Below are 7863 nucleotides of genomic sequence, written 5' to 3' on the forward strand. Positions count from 1 at the left end.
CCCAGGACAGGGCATCTGCTGTGGGCTGCAGGTGCTTCCTCTGGAGGTAACTGAGCCTGAAGGCAGGGACATCATGATCTCACCCAAAGGAATCCCAGTAGTGTCCAGCAATCATGTGGAAAGTAGGAATGGGCAAGGTGCAGTACCATTTGAAATACCAGGTGGCGTATCCATGGATCAGTGCATCACAAAGTTGTTCTATGTGCCTCTGCTTATCCAGCAAAGATCATACCTGAGCTGTGTAACTACACCTTGAACCAGCTGAAATTCAGTCTGCAAGAACATCCAGATGTGACAAATTTGAGAAATATGCTAGAGAAACCCCACTCCTCCATTAGGATTGACTATTTATGTTGTCAAGTGGTTGCTTGCTTTCTATAGATGGAAGAAGGAATTTGTTTGTAGGCCTTCTGGGACTGAAAAATCACATTGTGCAGATAAAAGTGACCCTGCAGTCATTGCCTGTAGCACCCCTCACACTTCAGTCACTAGCTGATTTTGTGTTAAGTGATTCTTCACATCCTGGAGCTTTCAGCACATGCTGCTGTTGCCAGCCAGGTGAGACCCCTGCACAAGATGAAGAGAACAGCATTGGAAGGGCAGGCTGGCCGGTACAGTAGGCTGCCACTCTGGTATCGCCATTTTGTTTTGGTATCAGTATTGAGCAAAAAGGCAGGTTTTGTTGTGTATGTGCACCCTTTTAAAATGCTAATATATTTTAAAAGACAAATTAACTAAATGCACAACTCAAAACAACACCAAGTTCATCTGTTAACGGTAATAGAATTTAACTTCATTGTACGCTGTCCGCATCCTTCAGCTTCCTTATCTATTAGACAGGAAACATGAAGTCATGTTACTGTATTTTGATGGTGATACTGTTCAGTTCCTTTGCAAGTCAATTAGTAGAAACTTGACTTTCAAAAAGGGTTGTTATAGAAAAAAGATATTTTGAGACCATCTAATTACATCTCAAAAATGTAATAATAAGGAGGGAATCGGCTTTGTGAATACAGGAAATGTTAGGATGCAAAAATACACCACTCGCTTTTGGAGTCTGCTTGTCTCATGCCATATCATTGTGGTGCATGTTTGATTTATCCTAATTATATTTCAGTATATTTATTTGGAACTGCCACATACAGAATTCAGCTTGCTTATGCCTTTTGTGCCTTTCCTGTGGTGTGAAATATCACAAGTCTTGATCTTTTAAATACAGAATGGAACTAAAACAAAAGTAAAAACGACCATCCAAGCTGCATGTCATGTTCATATGTATGCAAACATGTTTTAACATTGGCTCAGTGGCTGCGATTTCTAAGAATATGTAAGGTGCAAGAAAAGGATTATGTGGCTTCCCAGATGATGATTATGCAGCTGCCAAAAGGGATTAATTCAAGTCTTATGCAATGCTTTTTAAAACACTTTGGTAATTTGCTCCTAAGGAATATCCAGATGCAACTGATTACCCTGTAATGAGGCTCTTAAAGCTGCTGACCATCTAACGAAGGTGTCCAGCTTATTATTATTTGTTTTGACTTTCCTTAAACTGTTCATGTGTGGATGCCATAAATGGTTGTATTCCAAAATGATGAGACACTCTAAGTGAGGTTTACGGGATTTAATTAATGTGGTAACAAGGACAAATAGGATAACTACAGAAGATGCATTCTGCTTGTCAGTGCAGGTTTGCAGATAATTACTTATATAACATCTGAATGCCAGCTGCAGTCAGTAAGGACTTTGGCCACCATTTTGACATAAGACACTAGTAAAGTCTTGGTTAAGAGAAATCCCAGTAGACATTCTTAACTTGGTACTGAGGAAATTTGGTCTAAGGCTCAGATTCAGTTTGTCAAAATGGCATTTTTTTCTACCTCTGAAATTATCTTCAATTAAGCTTTTATTTCTTCAATCCCCTCCTCTGCAAACAACTCTCATCATGTAACTTGCATTCCACGAAGCTTCTGCAATGCTTCTCATCCAGAGGGAGTTACTAGAATGTGATGTATATTTAACAAACATCTGTCTTGGATTAAATAAAAAAAAAAAATCCCTGAAGGTGAAGCACAAGTATTCTGGAGAAGCAAGACCTTCCTTCTGCACTGTGGCCTTGTTTGAAACAGAGTAGTGCAAGCGGCTCATGCAAGAGTAACATTGGAAACTATCACTAGTAACCAACTTGGAATTACCCATGGGATCTTAACCTAGAAGCATGCAAGGGAGGCAGGGTGGTAGAGTTTTTTTCCCCAATCTGAACTAGCTAACATTTTGCTGCTGAAGAAACAAAAAACACTGTTGATTTTCATAAAAATAAACATGTTTTTGATTCTGTGCTAGTTTATGTATTCTGTCTTCTGTGCATGAGACGTATCTGGATATTTGGTAGGGAGAGGCTCTTCCAGAGGTAGAGAGTTGGGGAGTTAGTAATGATTCACAGCAGAAAAAGGACAATTACTCAAAAAATTGTCCTTAGACATACAGTAAATACTCAGATCAGTGTGTTGTTCTATCAATTCCCATTAGCTGCAGCTAAGTGTTACTGAATTGTTGTAAGTGCAGAAGAGCAACTGCAAAATACAAACCACCCAAAACAGAGCTGTGCACATGCTGTATCACAGAGTGGTCTGATGCAAGAAGTGAATTGAATAGTAGTTCCTACAGCAACCCCCTGCTTTGGCAATTGCTTTTCCATGGCTTCGTCATCCAGCATTAAATGAGGTGCCTGCAAGATATGTTTTGACAGGTGCTGCTGAGCTGTTTAGTTGAAGCAGTTTCAAGTCATGTCTGCTATTTGCTTTTAGTGGTTCTGGAATGGAATTTTTCTACTGAACTACTGAGTATAGTACAACCAGAAAGAACTACTTTATGCTCACAATATTCAGAGGTGCAAAAGCAATTAAATATACAGAGCATGTGAATAACTAGCTGGCAAGAATGGAAAAAGAGGCCACAGATTTTCAAACCTTCTTGAGGTACAGGGGCCATGTTCTAATAGAGATAGTTCATCCCGGTTTACAGAACAGATATTTTCTATTTTTCCTCCAGTCGCAGTAACATTCTTGTGACTGCTGCCTTTCTGGAAAGGGAGCTGTATTACTCAAGCCATTGAATAAGGCCTTGAAATGAATTAGTAAAGCCTATGCTGGACTTCTATAAATTAGTAAAGCAGGAATAATTTGAATGGTTGAAATGCTGGGCAAACTTTGGCACAAATACTTCTCATGTTACAGCTCATTCCAATAGAGCAACCTGCTCAACAGCAATGAAGCAAGAAGTCTTGGCCTCAGCGCCTACACGAATCAAACCAACTAATTAAGGAACACTGGCTTCTGATTTCCCCAGGTTATGCTGGAAATTATTGAAACAGATTTAAGAGAGAAGCTTTGCCCAAAACACAGCAAGTGGGAGAAGATGTGCCTGTTCAGTCAACGGGGCTAGAAGATGGTAGTTCAGGTACTGAGAGGTTGTGAGGATAAGGAGGATGATTTACTGCCAGATTTAGTGGTATATTCTGAGTACACGTGAGAAGAGTACTTATTTACCTCATTAAGTTTAATAACAAAGAGTATGTGTCATTTCTTGAATAACTTGAAGATTTTCCTGCCCAGAAAACCCAGGTAGAAACAGTAAGAATAAACTGTCAGTAAGTCATGGTAAATGAAGAGTCAAGGTCTCAGTTTAGGGAAATGGAGATAAGAATAGCAAGATAGCAACAGCAGGATTCCTCAAATGTTAAAGTGAAAATAAATTAAGCCATTAGATTAGCAAAAAAGAAAGTATATAATTAAAACTGCACAGCCTTAATGTTTTTAGGTATCTTAAATACTGCCTGCATCAAATTTTGTTTAGTTGACAAAACTGTAAATAATGTTGATCCTGACTGTGTAGTAGTGCAATGGATTAAACCGTTGCCTCAGTCCTAGCAAGAACCATTTTCCAATCTATTGCTGCTTACATGGATGTACTTAGGACACTTTTAGTACAATTTTTAAATTTAAATACGCACACAAAAATACACTGGAATGAATAAAAACTTCTCAAAATTCAGGACAAAGGTTGGTTTCCATAAAGAGTTCCTCTCGCAGGCTAATGCCCCAGGTTAACTGTGAGCCTCCTTGAACTTTCTGTCAATCTGGCAAGTGCCATCCCAATTAAATACCCACGTGTCCCCATATTTTGAGGGGAAAAAAAAGGAAGAAAATTAAGGTGATGAATAGTACTTACATGCCAAAACAGAATCACTTCAATTTTGGTCACTCTGCAAAACCATTATCAAAACTTATTATCGAACTGCACAAGAACTTATGAATATTCAACTACTTACTGGGTTTGGATAGTAAGTTCCATTTCACATTATGTAGAACAAAGTATTGACTTTGCAAGTGTGCAGAGGAAGGGGCCTGTTAGTGAGAGGACAACCACTAAGACTGTTTTCCAGAATTTCCCAGCTTTTACCTATGATCCTATCTCATGCTTTCCTCTATCAACCCCCATCCCAGCATGCTTAAACAAAGCAACCAACCAACTGCATAAAGCAAACCAATGACCAAAAAACTATACATAAACATAAGTTTCAGCAGCAGTTGCCTGCTAGAAAAAAATTCCAAAACCAGACTTGTTAGTAAAACTGGCAATTGTACTTAAAAATGGGAAGCAGGAATTGTTATCACAGCATTTCTTATAACAGATAACATGACTGTACTCAATGATGCAATAAAATTTGATCCTAGTTCGTCAAAAAAGAAACCCCAAATACAGGTGGCATGGACACAGAACATGAAGGTTCCAAAAGCAAGATTACTGGTGCAACAGAAAATGAAACCATGACCTTTGCAGTTTTACTTCCAGTTCCTATCCACTATGCAAACAAAGAGACATACTTGTCTGTGGTTCAAAACTTTTATAAAAAGCAGCTAGTGAAAAATACTGCAAACAACCTTCAAACACTCCACAAACTTGTCCAGGTTCCACAGTATGCATTTAAAAAGGGGACTCCTCACAGCTGCCATGATAAACATTATGCAGCTGAAATTCTAGCAAAATTGTGTCCTCAATTAAAATAGATACTCTGACTGACGTCACTATACCTAAGCGTATCTTTTCTTACAAGGACAGAACTACTTTAAATGCTGGAGAGGCCTTAAATAGCTACATGGTTGGATCCTTCCCTGACAACCAAGGGAGACAGCAAACCTTTGAGAAACAACTCTCGATGAGGAGGGGATCAATATGCTTTAACCAGGCAACTTGTGCAAATTGTTACTAAGCTTCTGCAGGGGAAAGAAGATGAAGGAAAGAAGCACCATTCAAACAAAAAAATACTGAAAAGTATAGTAGGGCTCCGTCTAAACCTAAGAGTTTAAGATAGGTGGGGAGAGAGGAGAACCATCTCCCATGGATCTCCATAATCATGGCTAAGATAATTTGTGCCTCTATGTTGATGTAATGGAAGACAAAGTTACAGATAAGAAAGTACACTGAGAAATGCTAGATAACATTTCATATTCCTTGTTCTGAAAGTAATGGAACATAAATCAGCTATTAGTGAAAAAACCCTTCCTACAGCTAGTATTGTCTTTCTCAATGAAGAGAGATCAGTTTATTCCCACATCAGTAATGCTCCACACATCAGCCAACCCAGATACATGTAGTAACTCCCAACCCAGGTTCTGTATTACCCAAAGTTGTTCATGTTGCAACAATTCTTTTGCTTAAAGGATTTGAGAAATGCATTATCCAAAAAAATGTAAGTTTAAAGTCTTATAGTAATTCTTCCATCATCTCCAAGATATTTCTTTAGGCTATCAACTTAAAATTGTTTATATAAATCCTTAGATATGCATTAAAACAAAACACATTTTTTCACCCAGAAGTTTTGCTACAAGCTTTTGTTCAACTGAAAAAAATACACAAGGAAGTGTAAAAAATATTTATTCAACCTAATTCGATGTCACTATAATTTGCAATACTTAAAAACAAGATTTACAACAGTCATGAACTTCTGACACTTAGGTGAAATAATTTTATAATCCATACAGTATTTTTATAATTGTATTTCTACAATAGCTTTAACTTCCAGAGAAGACTACGAGCTTTCCCATGGAACAAGTTTCAGACCCAGTAATTTTTGCATCATTCACTTCTTAATGAGACTTTAAAAAACAGTAATAAATTGGTTGGAAATATATACAGTGAGGACCACTGAAAAGCTCTTTTCTCAAAATGAGGAATTCTGTAAGAAATACATATTATATTGTTTCAAGACTATCTTACAGAAAGCAGCAACTTTCAGAGATTGCTACTCTATATTTAGAGTTTTATATAAAAGTGAGCCCACTAAGACAAATATAATCAGCAGACTTATAAGATTATAGTAATTCTTCAGTTACAGCAAGACCTCAGAAGTATTTGATATTGATTGAATGTGTAATTTTCAATACCTGTATAGTTTTGGAATACTAGTTGGCCATTATATACACTTTTGTACAGGTCTAAAATATTACATCTCAGTAATTAAGATAAACATACTATAGAAAAAGTATCATATTTTGAATTTCTCTAACATACATTATTGCAGTCAAACGTGAAGACCATTCTGCATTTACTTTATTTCTGCTGAAAATAAGTATTTACTTATGAATACTTCCACTAAAAAAAAAATTTTAACCTTTCTCCATGCATTTGACATACTAATATGAACAAGGAAAAAAAAAACCAATCACCCACAACTTTGAGAAAAATCAAATAAATTGTTGTTCAGAAAACACTTCAACTACTAAATCTAGGTTAGGTGTGGTATGAATATTCAATGGCTGTATCATGTTTGTCAAAATTTAACTTCACAAACCAGTTAATTTCTGTTGAAATTAGGTGCATGAATACAAGAAATAACTGAAGTGCTAACAATCTCCCCTCAGCTGGCTACTCTGAACATACTGTAACAGTAAAGCTTACTGTATAAATAAACTCAGTTTATTACATATTTAAGGTGTGTCCTTTACCAAATGGAGCCCAGTTGCCTTAGGGGCGCCTGTCCCACTGCTGCAGGTCAGGTACCACTGTGTAGTGTCATCCCCTCACAGCCAGTCCTGCCTTGGAACCCAGTCCTGGGACTGAGCCACCCCCAGGCCTGCAGGGTTAGAAGGTTGCCCTCAACTGTCACTTAGGTCTAGTCTTTAGCATCCATTGTTGTTTCCTCACACTGCCACTGCTCTTTGTACTGGTACAGATATTTACATAAGCAAAAGGAACATGAACGCTAAACAAGTGCTTTAATACTTGAATACAAAAGGAGGAACTGAAATTTACTTCCCCTCATGTAATTATTTTACTGTGGAGGAAAAAAATGCTATCCAGCACCAGTTACAAAACTAAAAGAGCCATGAGAAAATAACCCTAGGCACTGCAAAAGATAGGACAGGACAGTACAAACGACCAGTAATAAAAGTCACCTGGAAGCCGTGCTAATTTCACCACCTAGTTCTTAGGTGGCTAGAGCTGACACACAAGTCTTGTGATCTACTGCTTTCTCTGACCAGTCATTTGAGTGTTTTACACTCCCTGTTTGATACCAGTGACAACCAAGGAAGTCTTTATTGACTGATGTCCCACAATTACTTCTCCTTGGTAATGACTCTCATTTCTTTTCTAAAAAAAATTCCCTTCATTGTGAGAAATGCTGAACTGGATGATAGCATGGGCATGAAAACACATATAGAAAAGGCATTTGGATATAGCTTACATTAACTACACAATTTAAAATGCTTTTGTTCTATAGTTGATGCGCTTTTTTTCCATTCAGCATATTGGCTCAAGAAAACAATTCATAAGCCTGTCACCCAACAGAAATACCCAAATATA

The 7863-nt window shown here is 37.5% G+C and overlaps 1 protein-coding gene across 3 annotated transcripts in view; it reads left to right on the top strand.

The window, feature by feature from the left end:
* The window catches only part of IDE (insulin degrading enzyme), a 99717-nt gene that overhangs the window by 77997 nt on the left and 13857 nt on the right, over positions 1 to 7863 (top strand). Inside the window, exon 28 of one of the 3 annotated variants that reach the window (XM_080347577.1) lies at positions 1965 to 2368. The exons of the other annotated variants lie outside the window; for them this stretch is intronic. The gene's annotated coding sequence lies outside the window, so the exon portion shown is untranslated. Of the gene's footprint in view, positions 1 to 1964; positions 2369 to 7863 lie in introns of those variants that run through there. 3 annotated transcript variants of the gene reach the window in all.

The sequence above is a fragment of the Nesoenas mayeri genome (genome assembly GCF_963082525.1).
Source record: "Nesoenas mayeri genome assembly, chromosome: 7".
In the NCBI taxonomy this organism is placed as follows: domain Eukaryota; kingdom Metazoa; phylum Chordata; class Aves; order Columbiformes; family Columbidae; genus Nesoenas; species Nesoenas mayeri.